We start from the raw sequence: 19331 nt of genomic DNA on the forward strand, positions 1-19331 counted from the left end.
ATAACATCGATTATAATATTGTACAGATATAATATTCATGTTAATATTGTAATGATCCAGTAATATTCCATTTTTAATAAGTTGTATACATAACTGAACAAATGCATTATGGTGAAATTGGTTATTGTATGACATATTGTAAGATGTGTATGTATAACAGACATACGCATATAATTGTGCAATGGTAATATTGCTAGGTCATTACATTACATATGGAGTTATCCCTTTAGTAATGCCTAATATTTCACCTAACTTGTGTGATGATTCTGGTAATACAGAGTTGTAGTAACACTGTATGAATTGCTACATAATTGTATTGTAACTGTTACATATCGTTTGTAGTTACATGACGGTAGCAAGTGTAACATAATTCTTGTAACACTGTAGTAATATTGAAGTAACATTGTAGTAATACATAATTGTAACATTGTATGAATTGTTACATAATACTGTAGTAAGATCGTAGTAATACATAATTGTAACATTGTATGAATTATTACATAATATTGTAGTAACATTGCGGTAATACATAATTGTAACATTGTATGAATTTTTACATAATATTGTAGTAACACTGTGGTAATACATAATTGTAACACTGTATGAATTGTTACATAATATTGTAGTAACATTGTGGTAATACATAATTGTAACATTGTATGAATTGTTACATAATACTGTAGTAACATTGTGGTAATGCATAACTGTAACATTGTATGAACTGTTACATAATATTGTAGTAACACTGTAGTAATACCTGTAACATTCTATGAATTGTTACATAATTGTATTGTAATTGTTACATATCGTTTGTAGTTACATAATTGTAGCAAGTGTAACATAATGCAATCGTCTGTCGTTACATAATTGTACTAATTGCAGTCCTGACATCGCTAATCTGGTCATGCTGCGGTCGATGATAGTAGTGATGTGTCTTGCCACTGGCTCGTGGAGAACAACAATATGCTTTTTGTTTCACTTATAGAAGGAGTTTATGAGGTATTTTGGCATTTGTAGTAACACACCGATTTTCATTTGCTTGCTATGTGATCTTACTGTATTTTTTTTTTTTTTTGTATGTATTGATTTTCTATAGTTTGGTTTTCTTCGTTTGTCTACGCTTTTTCGGTGTTGTCCGAGGTTGCATAATTGCTGGCCAATTCCCTTGGGACCTTTTTTTAAGGTTTAGTTTCTATTGCATAGATATTACTGAGAATGATATTATATAGACCCATATTTTGTTATTTTATATAAAAAATATATATACACTATATACAGTATTAACTATATACACTGACTTGTTGTTCACTTGTACCTATCGTGGGCAATGTATGTGTCAGCACTGTGTGGAAATCTTTGTCTTCACGATTGTATGGAAGATGTTCATTCCTGCTAACGTCATTTGTGTTGGCCTTTTTTTTTTTTTTTTTGGTAACTTAATTTGTCTGTTTCCACTAGGTAGCTTTAATTAATAAATGTTTAATACAATTCTTATAATCGCTCACTGAGTAATTGTGGTAGTATTTTTTCTTTATTACTTTGTGGATGTAATAATGGTTAGTTGTACGTATGAAACACGTACTGTATGTAGGTATAAATGGTAACACTCGTTGGCAGTAAATAAATGCTATAGTAAATGATTGACTATATACATTGTAGAATATTTACTGTTTGTGCAAGTATTTAATGGCTGAATTGTGAAGATAATTGAAGTAGGTATATGTATGTAAGTTGTAACTATACAGCACGTTTTATATGTCTGTGCAGAAGTTTTTTGTCTATCACTGTGTTTTGTATAAATGAAGTAACTATGTAACTCACTAGTTTTTACCGTGGTGAGAATGGTGTAAGTGGTGGTGTCACACACGAGTTGATTGACGTGGCGTCGTCTCAGCAAACACGCATGGTGACGTTGAGCTCCCACACTGGTAGCTGTGGTGAGTAAATGAGTAACGACGAGTAACTTGAGTGAAGATGAGTAAGATAAGTTGTGAATATGGGCCTGGTATTTGCCGTGTCGCCTTGACCTCTGTGAACCTGTGTCAGCCGTGGAGGTAGGTGGAGATAGGGGGCGAATGGAGATAAGGGCGGTGGTCTGGTGGTTGTTGCTGTGTTCTTGCTTTTCGTTTGCTTGTTTTGTTTTTCTTTCTCAATTTATTCTCTGTCCTTTTTTCTTGTGATTCACTCGTTGTGCGATGAAGACTGCCGCTACTTGTAGGTGCGTGTAGAAGATTATAGAGATGTCTTGCAGACTTGTTACTCGAAGTTAATCGTAGATGGTTGTAGTTCATTGGTTCGTCGTAGAAATTGGAAGATTGTTTGTATCAATATTTTGTTAAACTACTGGCAAGGCGTCGTGTGACCTCTTCACCTCTACATCAGCGTGATGATCGGGGAGACGGAGGGGAAGTTGGAGAGAAAACTGTCAGGAGCTGGTTGTAAGTAGAGTACCTATATACCGGGAGAGTAGCGACACATGGGGTACCGGACGCTCAACTGATGGCCGCCATTTTCCTGCCAAATTCGCGCGCCGCCTGACTGAGACTCAGGCGCAGGCATTCCATTAGCATTAGTTCATGTTTTTTTGTTGCTGAGAGTGGGCGTGATGCCGGGCTGTTCTGCCTATGGGTGTGCTAATCGACCGGAGAAAGGCTTTAAAATGTTCACATTTCCATCTGATCCAGAAAGAAGGAAATTATGGAGGAATAAAGTCAATCGTCTGGGGTGGGAACCAACTTCTAAATCAGTCTTATGTGAGGTATGGTATGCTTAATGAATGTTTTCATGTAATATGCTGGGAGTTTGTTCCTCTCTGCCATAGAAATAAATGAACTCTCAGTGTAAGAGGGAACACTAAAGCAGATAAGAGTATCAGGACGGGTTAATCATTGAGAATGAATCTCTGTAAGAAGTGATGACTCACAAATTCACGTTTTTTTCATACTATGTTGATATTAGTTGTTTATGGTTGTTTATGCATATCTTGCATATGTATTATTATACTTCCTGTTCATATGAGTGCATTGTGTTACTTGTGTATTATGCCTACATTGAAAAAAAGTATTTTTCACAAAATAATAGTGTGCTCTTCATACCAAGGTAGCCTACCATTATACTATCCTACTTTTCTACTATCGTATGCTACTGTTCATATGTGTATGACGTTTACCTTTCGTGTCTTTATTATCACATGTCTTGTGTTTTTACGCATATTCTTACGTACATTATCCGTACAGAATCTTTTGATGTGTATTCTACATGTACTCTTATTATTTCGTGTGTTGTGACAATACGTGGAACGTGCATTGTGTTTTTTTTCGTGTGCTACTGTATACGTGTACTACTAAGGATTTCAGGGGCAGTGTCCGACTGTTTTTTTTAAATAACGTCTCAACAAAGCGTCGGACAAGGATTTAACTTTGGCAGTGCATGTTTGAGACCCCGACCTAATTTGTAAAATTATGCTTTTGTACCAAATGTGTATGATTAAGGCATTTATAAGAGTAAATGTAGGGTAAACTTAGCTAAAATCGTCAGAGGCATGTAGCGAGGCTAGCTTCGGTCACGATACAAGCCCCGCCCACAATTCGGAACGTGACGTCGGTGTGACGTAGTAGTAATCACCGACGCAAGTGGCATTTCTATCTTTCTAACCCCCCCCCACATACTGTACTCTCTCTCTCTCTCTCTCTCTCTCTTCTGGCTCTCACCCTCTCCTTTTCCTGTCTCTCATTCCCCATACCTCTTCCCATACCTCTTCCCCTACTACTCTTCAGAAGTGAATAAGTCATATTGACGTCACAATATGTGTAAGAGGGCGATGCATATACTATGTACTAATAGGGAGTCTGGAGGGATGTACAGTCACTCTAAAAATCAGCCGCAGCTCAGAAATATGAGTAACCCTGAGGCATTGAATCTGAAGCAGCTTACATAAAGACAGAACTGCCACTTGCGTCGGTGATTACTACTACGTCACACCGACGTCACGTTCCGAATTGTGGGCGGGGCTTGTATCGTGACCGAAGCTAGCCTCGCTACATGCCTCTGACGATTTTAGCTAAGTTTACCCTACATTTACTCTTATAAATGCCTTAATCATACACATTTGGTACAAAAGCATAATTTTACAAATTAGGTCGGGGTCTCAAACATGCACTGCCAAAGTTAAATCCTTGTCCGACGCTTTGTTGAGACGTTATTTTAAAAAAACAGTTGGACACTGCCCCTGAAATCCTTAGTACGTGCATTTTATGTACTGTATATTATGTGGACGTGTACCTACGTGACTCTTCAGTCAACCGTCTATGAATGTTACAAGTTTCTAAGGGGTCCAGTATAACATACAGTTTACCCGAGAGTACCTATGTAGGTACTCTAGTTTACTTCTAATGTTACTTAGAAGCTGTAACACTTTTTCACGTGAGTCTGAAGTCAGCATAATAACCTTCACAGATGAAGGTCAGCAGGACTTGTCAGTGACAGAGTGTGATTCTTTGTACAGCTTTATAGGCTACTGTGTTCACAGTGTAAAAAAGACGGAGACCACCTGTGACGAGTGCCTGGGAGATGTAATATCATCACCCCATCAGACAGCTCATAAAGCAGCAGACCTCACTTTACTCAAGGAATGCAAAAAAGGAGGACTTATAAAGTATATGAGATGCTGCATAAAGTCAAGCTGATGTTCAGGAAAGGTCAGTGTGATTTGACAGGAAAGGATAACATTAAGAAAACCCTAATGAATGAAGCAGTAAACCTAACCAAAAATTATGATATTCCTACCAGTCACAACCTCAAAAACAAACTTCTAAGCAAGTTTATCAATGCTCGCTTGCATTTCTACTGCAAAAAGATTAATGGAGAAGAAAAAAGAAACACAGAAGAAAATACAGAACTCAGTAAAAGTGTAGCCATGAGGAAACTTGTACAGAATGTAATCAAGTCCTGTCCCTCAACAGGTTACTGCTATAATATAGTATATTGTTAAATATTCCCATATAAACATTGATTGTAAGCATCCTACTTCTCATTCATCTTCTCTTATATTATGCTTTCGTCAGTATTTATAGCAACTATCACCAGCTGGAGAGAGAGAGAGAGAGAGAGAGAGAGAACAGCAGGTCGCCGGGCAGGGAGACAGTGAGCAGTTTGGCAGGAAAATGGAGTCCTATCGGGGAGTTGTCGCTACTCTCAGTATATAGGTACTCTAGTTGTAAGTCGTTGGTTGTAAGAAGTATTGTTTGTTATCTATCGTGATAATGTAGACTCACTGTACCCTCATAGACTCGTAGGCTTGTAGACTCGTAGGGTTGTAGGCTTGTAGACTCAGAGACTCGTAGGCTTGTAGCTTGTATTTTGTAGTTCACCGTAGAACTGAAGATGAAGTTCGTACTTCTGCTTCCACCATTTCTTGTAGATACTTTGTAGCTTCTTGTAGTGTGTTTTGTAGATCAGTTATACATACATTAGACTTGTGGACGAGCGGTTGTTATATGTGAGTAGTTTTGAAAGTAGATAATCTTCGTATCCTTATGTCATGCAATGACAGGAGAGGTAAAGATTAGTATGGGACTATTTTTTATTTGTCTTGGAAATATTAACAAAGTCCTTTACACTCGAGTAAATTATAAAGTAGAGTCTCATTAGCTACCTCCCTGTCTCGCTCTATCTTTCTCTGCCACCCCGCTGTTACCTCGCCACTGTTACTTCTCTCTCTCGCTCTCTCTGTACAATCTTTAGCTACGATCGCCAGCCCCCTTCTCCCTACTACCTGCCGGTTGTGTGGCTTGCCCCCTTCTGAGCTCTGATTGCTACATTCTCGCTGATACGCTACCTATCTCATACCCTAGCTTGGTGATTCTATCTATCTATTTATCTATCTATCTGTCTATCTATCTATGAGTTGTATTATTATAATGTGGGGTCCTGACAGGGGGAGCCGAGCCAGAACAATGAGACCGTCGCTCCTTTTCACTGTTGCTGGTTAGTGCCCAAGCTCTCACCCCCCCTTTTTTTCTCCCTCGTGTATTAAGTCATCATATACATTCGTGAATTAAATTAGTAATATTTTCCCCTGATCCTTCTTGTGCTGAATATTGAGACCGTCGCTCCTTTTCATAATTGCAAACGAGAGTTGTTGAGGGCCGTGGCTCGCATTCCAAGGATTCAAGCGTTCTAGCCGCAGCCTAACCTCTAACACATTAAATCCCCCCACCCCTTTAGTTAATGGAATCAAAGTGATATCGGCTGGTCCATTTGTCCATTTGACTACGGTCCATGTGATTACTGATCATATTGATTATTGTGTCTAGTTTATATAAGAGTCTTCAGTTGTTGTGCATTTACGAAGGGTGATCAGAAAGTAATGACAGTTTGTGCTATAACATGAAAACCTTGAATGATGGGAGGTAGGGGAGCAAGGAGAGTGCAGAGTTGCCTGTCCTTACGAGTTTGAACTTGTCGCCGTATGCCTGACTTTTCTTGTTTTATTGTTGTGAGTGAATGCTTCACTCTTGTTTTTGCTCTCTGGCCAGAAACATGGATTACTCGAAAGAAGGCTGCAGGTTCTACATTTTTACGAGGTGGAAACTGGGAAAGAAAGCAACAGAGATTCGAGGGGAATTATTACAAGTTTATCCAGACACTACTCCTTCCCTGGAAACTGTTTCCCCCTGGATTCGTGCTTTCACAGCAGGAAAAACTGAATTGAAAGATGAACAACGCTCTGGACGCCCCCTGACATCCGTGACCGAAGCAACAACTGTCCGTGCATGGTCCATCATTGACGAGGATCCAACTGTAACTCTTAGGTTCTTAGCCTTGGAGCTTGATATCAGTTATGGGAGTGCATATGACATCGTGCATGAACAATTACACCTGAGGAAGAAGTGTTGTCGATGGATACCCCATTTGTTGACTGATGAGCAAAAGGCTGAACGGGTGAGGATTTGTCGTGTTTGGCTTGCTGAATTTGAACCAAATGGTCCAAAACGGTTCTCAGATGTTGCTACTGGAGATGAGTGTTGGATTTCATTCTTCACAACCTGTGACAAGCAGTCAAACATGGTGTGGTTGGGCGATGAAGACCCTCGACCTCAGATTTTGAAGGAAGGATTTCGCAGCCGGAAGCGCCTTTTCACCATCTTTTTCAATTCTCAAGGACCAATATGCGTGATGTGATGCCTGAAAAGTCCACTATCACAGCCCAATACTACACAGACCAGGTCCTTCCACAAGTCTTGGAACACAAGGCCAACACCGCACAAACCCGCCGTCGGTCTCGCCTTTTGCTGCACCACGACAATGCTGCACCCCACAAAGCTCGCCTCACTATGCAGTACCTGGAACAACAAGGTATAACTCTGCTCCCCCACCCACCCTACTCCCCTGACCTGGCTCCCTGTGACTTTTGGTTGTTTCCAAAAATTAAATCTGCCATCGCTGGGAAGCAATTTCATCGCATCCAAGACTTGGCACGGACCGTCAATTCAGAACTCCGAAGTATACCGTCTCCAGAGTACCATGCTTGCTTCATGAAGTGGAGAAAGAGCATGGAACGCTGCATAGAGGTTGGAGGGGAGTACTTTGAAGGAATGTGAGTCATAGTTTGATAGTTCTTCATGCTAATAAAAGTTTATGGACTCACTGTCATTTCTTTCTAATCACCCCTCGTAATCTTAGAGAATATTCTTTGGTGATAATCTTTAGGTTCCTTCCCGACAAGTCCGTCAGAGACCACGGGACTATATCCATGTGTATCAGTATTCTTGGAATATTAATCTAGTGTGTAAAGATACATATTTCTGGAGTTATACTGTAAATCCTCATAATTGAATATTAATTTAGTTTTGTAAAGATTCTCATTTCCGGTGATATAGATCCTCATTATATTTTGTTTGGTATCATTCGCAGTTTGAAGAGTAGTTTGTATCTCAGTTCTTAATGCTTAGTAAATCTTGGGTTAATTAATATCGAGTTTTTGAATTTTTGCTATTCTCCAAGGAGTGGTTCAGACGAAGTTGATTGGCCTGCAAGGTTTGCTAATATCTATCTGCTCACACACTCTCCAAAAGATCATGCTAACCCATTTTCCATAATTTCTAAAATTTCTGATCATTATACTGGTGTCATTCATTGGTGACTAATTGTCTACATTACACTGGTGGCCAAATTTTTCCGGCGCTACACTGGAGGTGTCTGAATGCTGATAATTACACTGGTGACTAGTTCTCAGCAGTATACTGATGGTGGATCAAAAATTGCCATCAATACAATACCAAGGAAACATGATGCAGGACAGAACAGCTACCACTCAATCTTCCTTCTAGAAATCCCTGACAAACTCCTCAAGAAAACCATTCGCAAAACACTTCTAATATACTTAAAGACCAACAGCCTACAGTCTGCCAGACAATATGGCTCCCGACCGCGATGAGACACCACGACAGCGATGATACTCACGTATGAGACCGTTGTGTAGGCCTTGTCAAGGGGACAGTACTGCACCCAGAGACATTAGTAATACCTTCTATGAATCCTTACCTTTCGGTCTCAGATACAAATTCTTGTACCTAGGACTACCGACAGTCACGGAGAAACTGCTCTCTGACTTCATCTCTGACAGGACAGCCAGACAAAGACTACAAGACACGTTACGATGCGTCATTACATTAAACCAGCATTTCTTAACCGGGGTTCCCTGGAACCCTAGGGTTCCGTGAGAGGTCGCTAGGGGTTCCGAGAGAAATAGTGATCAATAGACTAATCATATGTAAATACATTTTTGATTCATTTATGTGTTTAATTTCAGATTCGTAATTTTACAATACACGTACGGCATATTCTTGGAAAATTGTTGGGTATTATCTTGAAGTCTTAACCTGTTATATCATTTAAAAGTATAATAATTTTAGGGAATATACTTAGCGACGTCTTTACGGCGTCAGTGTGAAACCGCCTTTAGTGGTCAGTAGAAAGGAGCTATACGTGACTGATTCGTGTCTCATCACGTGACTCACTCGAGTACAGGACACATGCACGGCCTCCATCAGTCCCGTATGTACTTCCTGACCTGTTGGTACAGTCCTTCATTCACCCACGTTATTTAGTAATGTTACCCATCGTTCAGGGATTTTATATGAATTTTAACAGTTTAAGTACGTATATACCTGTATATTTTTCTTTATGAGAAGTTTGTGTGTGTGTTTCTCTCTCTCTCTCTCTCTCTCTCTCTCTCTCTCTCTCTCTCTCTCTCTCTCTCTCAAAATTAGTTCTTCTGTTTGCCTTAATTTGCTTCAGTTTTATTTGTTTAAGTTATATTTACCAAGTTATTGTAGTACTACTAGTAGTTACTATCTGTTTTCATTCTGTTTACATGTGTTATATATGATACTGGTTATTTATGTTTATGTTTTTGTGAATGAAAACCTCCATATGAGGTCTCTTGTACAGGCAGTGTCATTTCATTTACTTATGTTTATTGATTTTTTTTTTTTTTGCATTGTCAATAAACTTGAGATAAACGCAAGTTATTTTTGCTGAAACCAGTTATCAGAATATATATATATATATATATATATATATATATATATATATATATATATATATTAACCCGCCCCATCCCGACCACTTTTCCACCACTGACTCCCCCCAATCCCACCCATTTTTTGAAAAAAAAATTTGGGGCTCAAACCTCCGCTTTTTGGTGAGAAACATCGAAAATTCATAGAGAAATCACTCACCTGAGGTTTAAAATACTCAATACAGGAAGGAGTACCTCCTTACCTTACAGGGTTTTCTAACAGGCTGGCACTAAAGAAAACGAGTTCTATGGGAGGATAACTATTTCACACCACTCATAAACGGTATTTATTTATTTACTTGGTACGAATTTATATGTAGTACGAGAGTATATTGGTCTTCAAGCAGTAAAATAGGCATTATAAGCATTGTTTCACTCACTAACTCATCACCATACCTGACCCTTATTTGCCACATTGCCTGATCATCATTTCTGACTGTCTCTTCCTCTAATGCTATGTAAAGTTTGTCCTCCACATTGTCATCGATTGGGGAATCACTCTGGCCCTGAATTTCGTACCGTTGCATGACATGGCTTTACTGCCAAGGTCACTGATAACAGGTGAATTGCTGAGACAATGGCGTGCAGGGGGGGGGGAGGAGGTCATGCTGGGTAAGGCACTGTCCCTGCCTGGCATCTTGTAGAGGAAGGTGTCACGTGTATACGTACCAAAAATCACTTGCGAAAATTGAAAATTATGCAAATTAGGGGCCTTGCAGTTGATTCGCGTTTATGTACATCGACGGGATTGGCAGTGACAAAACGTGTGGACGTTAAAGAACGTCGATGGGATGCTGCGGGTTAATAATGATATATAATAATTTTTATGTAAGGGTTCCCCGAGACATGAAATTTATTTCAAGGGTTCCGTAAGAGTTAAAAGGTTGAGGAACGCTGCATTAGACAGTATCATGCCACAAGGAAGCGATCTTTCCCAGACCTTGTACTCTGTCTCTACATGAGACATCACCCCCTGTGAACCTACCACCTGCTGCAACATCATCTACTTAGATGACATCACACAAATCATAACATATCCAGGCCACTCCAAGGCAATGATGGCAGCTAAGAGTGCCCGTCAAATAGAATGAATAAACAAATTTAAGAAAGGATGGAAAAATTTGACAAATAAAAAACTTACTATCGACCCTATTGCCTCAAAACGTCTTGATAATGTCATTGTAGAGACAGATCTTTCCCTATAAGATGAGCAGGAAGTGTCCTTGATTTTACAATTACAAGTAGTGGAATAGTCAAACATATGAAAAAGAAAATTGCAAAAGGGAAAAAAATCCTATCAACACTATACTATTAGAAGGATCTCCCACAAAAACAGGAAATACACCAGGCCGATGCCTACTTTTAATGGTCCGGGAGTATCCCCCTAATTCTCCTACACCTCCAAAACACTTGCTCCCCAAAGACTGTTTAACAAAGCATTGTGCTCTGCACACAAGGAACACTATCCATAATAAGATCTGAAAAGAGCTGTTACACACTTAAAGCAAAAATACACCCTTGAACATCATACTCCAAACCAGAACCAGCAAACTGGGAGGATCTGGAGGAACTCCAGTGCCCGATATAAGAGCAGTTATACGAAAATGTTTGTGAAAAGGAACAAGCCAAGTTCCCGAGCTCACTTTAAAGAGCCTGAGGAGAAATATTTGATTCAGTAATTACATAAGAGGCAGTAAAACTATAACGGAAAAAATATGAAAAAAGACAACCACAGAAAGCCCTTCATTTTGGCGACTAAATGGTGCCAAAATAACCTCGCCAAACCCAGTTTTGCTAAATCTGAGGGCTTAATGCTGCCAAAAGTGTCCATCTGTCACCGATCCTTGACAGCTCTGCATTACTGTAGTCTAAATTTCAAATCCACGAATGAGCTGTGGAACTGACAGTTACTTTTTTATGTTGCAAATTGAATCCTTTGTTCTAAAATTACTTAGAGCTAAGGATAAATTAAGAATATTATAAGTGGTGAAATCAGTCTATTACCTGCCTCGTAATTCGTTATGTAAAATAAGCAACGTAAAATTATTATGTCCTCACCCCACACTGCCACAGGCTTCAACAACAGTAGTTCAGTACAGGAAGGACGTTGCCCAGTGAGTTGCTCTTCCTATGGTCAGCCTTAAGGTGTACAGTACACATGATCAGCTGAAGCGAAAATAAACACTGGCTCCCTAAAGTTCACTGTCTTTATTTTCGAAATAATTCCACTTAATGCTTTCCAACTTCTCTTCACTGTTCTCGCAAGCACTGGAGCTATACACACTTCACTACTGCTATCACACTTAATGCTTGACAACATTTTACTGTTATTACACTTAATGCTTCCTAACACTTCACTTATTACACAAGTACAGACAGTAATTACACTTAATGCCTGCCAGCAACTCTTCACAAACTTCAGTAACAGCACTGCACTTCCCTTAAACTGTCCTGAAACCCGACTAAACTCAAAACAGTCTCTACCTCATCCATATATAAGCTTGCATTATTCTCGAAATTTCTACATTTTCCACATTTCTGGTGTATTCTAGAGCAAGAGCACAGTTACCAACTCAGACACATCAAAACATGCTAGAGTTGTCTCACATTACATAACACTCTCAATCATTAACCATACGAACTTAAACTACATAATTTAACAAGCAATCACTTAAATAAAACATTATAGAGAAAAAGAGCACAAAAATCAATGCATAACTTACGAAATAACTATGCTTACAAACAGCAGGCTAACTGGCAACTCTGACTCCTACCGGAACTAGCTGCCGAAAACTTTAGGAAACGTCGAGAAAAATCTCGGCTACCTAACTGGCAAATCTCGCTTCTTAACATTATGTTAAGCTTGTTGTACACTGTGTGTTGCTGGAAAATTTTTTCCAGTGATCATATCATTCTAACACCAGTAATCTTTCATTCATTGCCAGACGCCATGTATCCCAAATGGGGTGGCCAAGGGCTTAGAGTTAATTGTTTTACAGGGAGGGGCACTAATCCTCCACCAACCCCACTTGACACGTAGGGATGCCAACAGCATCTGGTGTTCCCAGGCGGTCACCCATCCAAGTACTAACCAGACCCAACGTTGCTTAACTTCGCTGATCGGATGGGAAGCGGTGTACTCAACGTGGTATGGCCGCACGAATATTTACATTGTAGCCTATGTTTTCATGGCAGTCTCACTCACCACTACCCCACCTCATCCCAACTAATTCTTTTTTCCACGTCTCTGATTATTTTACTCTTCTCCCAAACACACATTCAATCTTCCATATAACTGTAACCTCCAGCGCACTCAAACCATTAATTCAACAACATCTGTGTTCTGAACCATAATATTCAGCCTCAGTCTCACCTACCAGTTTCCTCAACACGCCCATTTCATAACCCCCACTGACTTTTCCATACCGCGATGCAGGTCACGTGGTCAACAAGCGCGTTCTTATTATTTCTTCCAAAAAAAAGACTGTTCAAAAGAGGGGCTCGACCATATTAATTTGGAAATTACAATAGTTACACTGAATGGCACTTGCTGTAAAGTTTCATTCTATTAACGAAAATATCACTGCAGGCATGTGGCACTTGCCTGCAGTATTGCAGCCCAGCAAGAAACATGAATCTACAGTAGCAGCTTATATGCAACTGGGTCTTTGGTGTGTGTGTGTATATATATATATATATATATATATATATATTGTTACATAGCCTATGATTTCATCATCCTTTGTATAATTCTAACGTACAGTATGCTGCATGTTTGATCACGATTCGCCTCGTGGCTTCCATAGTGACCTAGCTTCCGTGTTCTACCTCACTCCCCCCTTCTCCTCCCTTATAGTAGAGTAAGTCGTTCTTTCTGTTGTTCAGAACAGGAGTGTCAACTCTTTGTCCCCTATGGCTTCATTTCTGCGTCCTTCTTACGAGTTGTATCAAGCTCTGCCGGCCCCTATATAATGAGCTCAGTCTCTGTATTAATTGCCACTTAGATCTACTCATTTTGTTCACATCTCTGTCCTCCCCTGTACAGTTGTTATTATTTTTGTGAGTGCTCAGGAAGGCTCCAACCATCTAGCTGCTGTGTAATTTGAGTATAAGTGTTATTACATTTTTTCTTGCACTGTATAGCATAAGGTGTTAATTCGTGGGCCTGGTAAGGTTTTTGTGATTCATGTAGAGTTTTTGGTGTCAGCCAATGTTAATGATATTTTGTATCTGTAATAATATATCTTGCATTAACTGAGCATTATCCGGTTTTCTCATTTTATCAGGGCTGACTTAGATAAATTTACTCTTGCTAATTTCGTGTTAATAGAGGCTATTGCAGTTAACCATATATTTAACCTGTTTTTTGCCATTACATTATCCTTATGAGTCCTGAATGTTTAGATGTTAGTTTGAGCATTAAAATTTAACTTGTAATTTTACCTAACTCTTTTGTTTTGAACCTGGAACTTTGCGGGACAGTAGTGATTTTAGTATTCTCACTTGAAGTGTTCATTATCTCTCTCTGTTCCGTAACATAAATTTGGCGACCTCTTATCAGGATATTCAGGATATTATCATAAGGATATTGCTTGATATTTTGTGACTGTGATTTATTCATGATGTCTGCTATTACTACGCTTGATGAAGCCAAAGATTTTTTGTCAAATGTGCAAACAGTGTGTGATGTAGAAAACAGAACAAAGAATGAACTTAAGCTTGTTGCTCAACAATTGGGAATTGCAGTTCACTCTCATCATTCTAAAGATCAAATTGTTGGCATGATTAATAAAAGCTTGTTTGATGTAACTCCTCCAGATGAGCAAACGCAGATTGAAATAGCTAAGTTATAGCTAGCCCTGCAGGAGGCTCGTGCTAAGGAGGCTGAGTTTCAGGCACGTGCTATGGAGGCTGAGTCTCAGGCTCGTATTCAGGAGGCACAGGCACAGGCTAAGGCACAAATTGAATTAGCTAGGATTCAGGCAGACCATGAGTATCGCATGAAACAAGGTGGAACTGGATCATCTAACTCTGATGATTTTGATGTGGATAAAAATGTTAAACTTGTCCCTCCTTTTAATGAATCTGATTTAACAAAGTATTTTCAGTTGTTTGAGAGGGTAGCTACAGGTTTTAATTGGCCCAAAAAGTATTGGCCAGTACTCCTTCAAACTGTTCTCACCGGTAAAGCTCAAGTAACTTATGCATCGTTGCCTCAGGATCAATCTGATAATTATGATGTAGTTAAGAGCTTGATTCTTAAGGCCTATGAGCTTGTTCCTGAAGCCTATAAAGTAAAATTTAGGACAACTTATAAGCAAGATAAGCAATCCGATGTTGAGTATGCAAAAATCAAAGATCTGTTAGAGCAGTGGTTAAATTCTAAGAATGTGGATTCTGATTTTGACAAATTTAAGCAGATGATTTTGCTGGAGGACTTCAAAAGGTGTATTAATAAAGATGTAAGCCTACATCTTGATGAGAAAAGATTAGATAATTTGTCTGATGCTGCAGTTTTAGCTGATGAATATGTTCTCACTCACAAGAGATATTCTAAAGAGAAAAGGAAAGCTGAGAATAAGTATGTTGCCTCTACTCAGCGTACAGGTAACAGGAAAGAGAATAAAGATCATGTTTCTCAGGAAGTAAATACCAGCTCCACCTCTAGATTTCAGAAAAGTAAATGTACTTATTGTAGTAAGCTTGGTCATACTACGGAAAAATGTTTCAGGAGACAGCGTGATGTGAACAAAAAGGAGTCTTTAAATAGTCAGTCAATTGGTCTAGTGTCCACCCTTGAGAGTTCCCAGAATTCTTTAACCGAGTTAACTGAACCTGCTTTGAGGGGTAAATTAAATTCTCATGATGGAGCTCCTCTTTTGAGCAGTAACGTGGGTGACACTCTCAAGAGTTCATATGCTAATTTCCTGTCTGATGGTTTTGTCGGTCCTCTGGACAGTAATGGCAGGAAATCAGTTAAAATATATCGTGATACAGGTGCTTGCCAATCCCTTATGCGACCAGTGTTCTAGGCTCTAATGTTAATTCCTCTGATGAAACTGTAATCTTACAAGGTGTAGGGAATAATTACTTCTCTGTCCCTCTGTGCAGAGTGAATTTAGAGTCTGGTTTTGTTAATGGTTCCGTTATGGTTGGGTTGGTTGTGACACTCCCAATGTCAGGTGTAACTTTCTTACTTGGAAATGATATTGGTGGAAGTCAAGTGTGTCCAGCTCCTCAGTTGTCTAGTGAACTAGTGACTGCAACCCAGGATTGTGATGTCCCTGATGTGTTCTCTGCATGTGCTGTCACTAGGGCTAAGTCTAAAGTTACTGGTGACTTAGAGGATAATGATGATGATGATGTTATCCTAGCTGACACTTTTCCTGCTAATTTTGACCACTCACCAGATGAGGCAGTACCCCATAGTGTTGATAATTTGTCTCGTCAAGAGTTGGTTGAGTTGCAGGTTGCTGACCCTGAGTTGAAAGGTCTAGCTAACTCTGCTTGCAGTGAGGAAGAGTCAGCTGTAGCTTCTACTTGTTATTATATAAAGTCAGGAGTACTTATGAGAAAGTGGAGACCCCCAACAGCATCAGCCGACTGTGAATGGGAGGTTGTACATCAAATTGTCATCCCTTGTGTTTGTAGGCAGGATATCATTAGAGTGGCTCATGATTCCAGTTTGGCAGGACACCTTGGAGTAAGAAAGACTGTGGCACGCATTTTGAAACACTTCTACTGGCCAGGTATCTTCAGAGATGTTTCCTGGTATTGTCAGTCTTGTCACACCTGTCAAGTTGTGGGGAAGTGTAATCAGACCGAAAAGGTTGCACCTCTGGTTCCCATTCCTCCTTTTGAGGCGCCATTCACCCGTGTGTTGGTGGATATTGTGGGCCCTCTTCCTAAGACTTCTTCAGGATTTTCTTTTGTGTTGACCCTGATTGATATGGCTCCTCGTTATCCTGAAGCCATTCCACTTAGAAATATCTCAGCAAAGAACGTGGTTAAGGAAATGCTAGGGTTCTTCACAAAGTTTGGTCTGCCCAAGGAGGTACAGTCAGACCGGGAAGTAATTTCATGTCAAATGTTTTCAAGCAGTCTCTGAAAGAGTTGGGCACCACCCAGATCACGTCTTCAGCTTACCATCCCCAGACCCAAGGAGCGTTGGAGAGATATCATCAAACACTCAAATCGATGCTCAAGAAATACTGTTTGGAACATTAGAATGACTGGGATAAAGGTCTTCCATTCGTTGTATTTGCCGCAAGAGAATCTCCAAATGAATCACTGGGCTTCTCACCCTTTGAACTACTGTTTGGCCATGAAGTAAGAGGACCCCTTAAGCTACTCAAGGAATGCTGGCTTTCGGAGGAAGATGACGTCAACCTGCTGGAGTATGTGATGAAGTTCAAAGAACGGCTGTCCACTGCTTTACAGCTGGCGAGAGAGAATTTAGGAGCTGCTCAGGAGAAGATGAAGACTTGGTATGATAAGAAGTCCAGGTTACGCCACTTTCAGCCAGGAGATCAGGTTTTGATTCTGCTACCAGTGCATGGGCAACCTCTTCAAGCCAAGTTTAGTGGTCCTTATTTCGTGGAGAAGAAACTCAGTGATGTCAACTATGTCATCGCCACACCAGATCGTAGAAAGAACAAGCAACTTTGTCACATCAACATGCTAAATTTATATCACAGGCGGGATGAAAATAACCCAGTCTGCACTGTAGCTGTTCCACCCGAGTCTGCAAGTGAAGTTCTCCCATGCAGCATGAGCCTGAGTGATAGTTTGGGGAAGAATCCTGATATCATGAATGATCTCCAGACTAAGCTTTCTCATCTAGCTCCCGAGGAAAGGCAGGAGTTTTCGGCATTACTGCAGGAGTACCCGCAAGTGTTCCGTGCCACTCCAGGAAGAACCACTGTGTTGATGCATGATGTCGATGTTGGAGACGCAAAGCCAATTAAACTGCCTCCTTACCGTGTGAACCCAGTGAAAGTTCCTCTCATCCAGAAGGAGCTTGGCTACCTGTTGGACCACAAGATGATTGAGACCTGTCAGAGCGAGTGGAGTTCTCCTGTCACTCTAGTCCCTAAGCCAGGTGGGTCACAGCGGCTTTGCATCGACTACAGACATGTTAATCAGATAACCAAAACAGACACTTAGCCTCTCCCTCGCGTGAAAGATTGCATAGACAAGATCGGAAAGGCTAGGTACATAAGTAAGTTTGATTTGTTAAAGGGATACTGGCAAGTACCTATGACTGAACGTGCTAGGAAGATCTCATGTTTTGTAACACTAGGAAAGACTTTTGCATGTTCTGTAATGCCATATGGTATGAAGAATGCACCAGCCACATTTCAGAAGCTCATGAATGTTGTAACAGAGGGTTTGGCAGGATGTGTTGTTTATATTGATGATGTATTAATCTTCAGTGACAACTGGAAAGATCACCTATGCCATGTCAGTAAATTTCTTGAGCGTTTGGTTCAGGCTAATCTTGTTGCTAATTTATCAAAGTGTGAGTTTGGTCAAGCTAAAGTTCAGTACCTTGGGTACGTAATTGGTGATGGACACGTTGCACCACCAGCAGCTAAGGTTCAGGTTATAAGTGCTCTTCCCAGACCTAAAAGTAGGAAAGAGCTACAAAGATTTTTGGGAATGGTAGGTTATTACAGGAGATTTGTTCTTAACTTTTCAATTCTTGTATCACCACTTACAGACCTACTGAAAAAGGGAGTTAAATTTGTCTGGACCGATAATTGTGAATCCTCTTTCAGTAAACTTGGGGGCGCGGTAGCACAGTGGTAGTGTGCTGGACTCGTAATCGGGGATTGCGAGTTCGAGCCTCGCCCTTGCTGCCGTACCGGGAGTGGTAGCTCGTTCCTGTAACCCTAGCGGGGCTATATAGTCCAATACAGGGCTTAGCTCGGGGAACTCCATTTCTCCCATTTCAGTAAACTTAAAGCTATCCTATTAAGTCAGCCAGTGCTCGCTACTCCATATTTTGCTAAGCCTTTTAAGATGGCTGTTGATGCAAGTGATACAGGAGCTGGGGCTGTTTTGCTGCAAGAGGATGATCAGGGTATTGAACACCCTGTATCTTATTACAGTAAGAAGTTCACTCCACCTCAAAAGAACTACTTAACTATTGAGAAAGAGCTTTTGGCCTTGATTTTGGGTTTACAGCATTTTTCATTTTATTTGTGTTCTGGTTTTGACCCCATAGTCATTTATACCGATCATAACCCACTGAAATTCCTTAGTAAGTTTAAAGATAAAAATCAGAGATTGACAAGATGGAGTCTACTTCTACAGGAGTATTCATTAGACATACAACATGTCAAGGGGAAAGAAAATGTTATTGCAGATTGCTTATCTAGACTTTAGACAGATTGTTTTAGAGTAATAAGAAATTTCCTTTGTAAATTTCTTTTTCTTTGTGGGGAGGTGTTACATAGGATATGATATCATCATCCTTTGTATAATTCTAACGTACAGTATGCTGCATGTTTGATCACGATTCACCTCGTGGCTTCCATAGTGACCAAGCTTCCGAGTTCTACCTCACTCCCCCCTTCTCCTCCATTATAGTAGAGTAAGTCGTTCTTTCTGTTGTTCAGAACAAGAGTGTCAACTCTTTGTCCCCTATGGCTTCATTTCTGCGTCCTTCTTACGAGTTGTATCAAGCTCTGCCGGCCCCTATATAATGAGCTCAGTCTCTGTATTAATTGCCACTTAGATCTAC

At 40.1% G+C, this 19331-nt stretch overlaps 1 non-coding gene across 1 annotated transcript; it reads right to left on the reverse strand.

The window, feature by feature from the left end:
• Window positions 1-12626: 12626 nt before the first annotated feature.
• Window positions 12627-12745, reverse strand: LOC145389516 (5S ribosomal RNA). Its single transcript, XR_013895481.1, has one exon. It is a non-coding gene; the product is annotated as a 5S ribosomal RNA (ribosomal RNA).
• Between the last annotated feature and the right edge of the window lie 6586 nt (window positions 12746-19331).

This window comes from Coenobita brevimanus, unplaced genomic scaffold (assembly GCF_032717465.1).
Source record: "Coenobita brevimanus isolate Jiangsu-jjx unplaced genomic scaffold, ASM3271746v2 jjx.HiC_scaffold_1125, whole genome shotgun sequence".
In the NCBI taxonomy this organism is placed as follows: Eukaryota; Metazoa; Arthropoda; class Malacostraca; order Decapoda; family Coenobitidae; genus Coenobita; species Coenobita brevimanus.